Source organism: Helianthus annuus, chromosome 6 (assembly GCF_002127325.2).
Source record: "Helianthus annuus cultivar XRQ/B chromosome 6, HanXRQr2.0-SUNRISE, whole genome shotgun sequence".
Lineage (NCBI taxonomy): Eukaryota > Viridiplantae > Streptophyta > Magnoliopsida > Asterales > Asteraceae > Helianthus > Helianthus annuus.
The window spans coordinates 2,873,390-2,875,382 of NC_035438.2; the positions used below are offsets into that span (position 1 = coordinate 2,873,390).

A 1,993-nucleotide genomic window follows, 5' to 3' on the forward strand; every position below is an offset into this window, starting at 1 on the left:
GGTCGACAGAAGCAAGGCAAGGGGCGACCCCCATTGTTCCAAAACCCTAAAGTCACAATTTCTTGCAATTGGAGGCTCAAATCATAACCAAAACGAAATCCAAGCTTAGAATTGTGTTCCTCATCGCAAGAGGATTAAGAGGTATGTAAAATTTTGTGAGAATTCACTACTTGGAATTCTCATGGATCTAAGCAAATTTGAAATTTGTTGATGCATGATAGTAAATTAGTTAGATTAATGATGATATAGTGTCTAGGAGTAAAACCTAGACAGCTACATGTGAATTTATGCCCAAATTCAGGAAATTTCATGAATCCATGGAAGCTAGGTTATGGGTTTTATAAGATGATGATGAACACTAGGATTAGAATGATAATTCTAGTATAAACTTCATTATAGGAAGAAATTCCTGTGAAATTGATGCTAAGATGTGTGCAAGGTTTACTAATTAAAATGAAATTTGAGGTTTAATTGCAAGTCATGAACTTGGAAATGATGGTAGGAAAATCTGACCCGTTAGGTGTTTGTTGAAATGCCTAAGTGAGGGTTTTTATGCTAAATTTGATGAAAACGCAGAATTTGACCATGTCTTATAAATGATGTGATTATGGTCGTGAAAAAAATTCTAAACAAGTTAAAAACTGAATTTATTAGGCAAAGAGTCCGGATCATCAAGCGGACAAGCCGGAGAGAATTCACGGGGAAAAGGCGCGCTTTAAAGGTATGAAATTTATCGTTTCATTACATTATACATATCGATAGCTTTATGAGTTGGTTAAAGAGGAATAAAAGCATGATGACCGAGAATTACCATTATGTCATGAAATTGGCTATTGCCCTAAACATGTTATAAACATGATGTCTAGTGTCCGTAAGGTGCTTACACCATGCACCTAAACGGGTCAAACAAGTTTTGAGAGTAAACATGAAGCATGACTTTATTATAATGTGCAAATAATACATGAGGTGTAGGCCGTGTAGCGAATACCATAAGACAAACTTATAAACCTTGTTCTTATTTTAGACGCTACGTTTTGGTTTGAATGCATGATCATCGTACAAAAGATCTATTAGAAATCTTGTAATTTAGCGTGATTGTTAATTTCCGTTACATGCCCAATTAAGTTATAAATGAGCAATGTGATAACCGAAATACAAATATGAAGAACTAGACCAGCCATTTAACAATTTATGCGAAAGTATGCTGTTTCGTCACATAATGAACCAGCAAAAATCCTGCATTTTAAACAAAGGAGTCATGTGCAGAGTCTACCGTAAATTACGGTGGTACCGTAATTTACGGTGACCTGCAACTCTGTTACGGTGGATACCTACTGAGTTACGGTAGACCCCCAAACGTTCAGAAGCCACCGTAATTTACGGTGATACCGTAAATTACGGTGGAGCCTTGTTGAAGAAAATTTATTTCTTGTTTTGAATAAGTTTTCGAATCTAATCCAATTACGTGTTCTATCATAGTTAATAACTCTAATGCTTGTTAAACACATTAGCTTTCAGGTACCCAAGTGAAGGATGAAGATCAAGCATGACAATTCGAACCGAACACTCTAGCAAACGCTTCCGCATATAATCTTTTGTTCTAAAAACCATGTAAACTATTGTAGTTAATGTCTTGGTTATGATTTTGTAAGAATTGTACATGTTTGTGGTGTCTAGTTTGGATTAAAATGATGAAAGTTTTTGTTAAGTCAATATTTTGACATTAAATGCAAGGTTTTTATGTATATAAATCTGGTTTTATAAGCTGGGTCTTACATTTTGCTTCCTGGAGACGGATCTGTCTTGAAGGTTGAAACCCTAGTTTTTTGGGGTTTTTTGTGTTACTCTCGGAGAAGGCTCTCGTTTGTCCCTCTTTAGGGCAAACCAACAGATCCTGTGCTTATTCTTGTCTTCTGATCAGAAGCTTGTAACCCTAAGTGAAGGTTACAAGCCTGATTCACCGGAGGTTATTGCACCCGCTGTGAGTTCGTTC

At 36.1% G+C, this 1,993-nt stretch overlaps 1 long non-coding RNA gene across 1 annotated transcript; it reads left to right on the forward strand.

The window, feature by feature from the left end:
• Window positions 1–1,714, forward strand: LOC110945140. The gene is made up of 3 exons (XR_002595055.2): window positions 1–141; window positions 655–721; window positions 1,512–1,714. It is a non-coding gene; the product is annotated as an uncharacterized LOC110945140 (long non-coding RNA).
• Window positions 1,715–1,993: the final 279 nt, after the last annotated feature.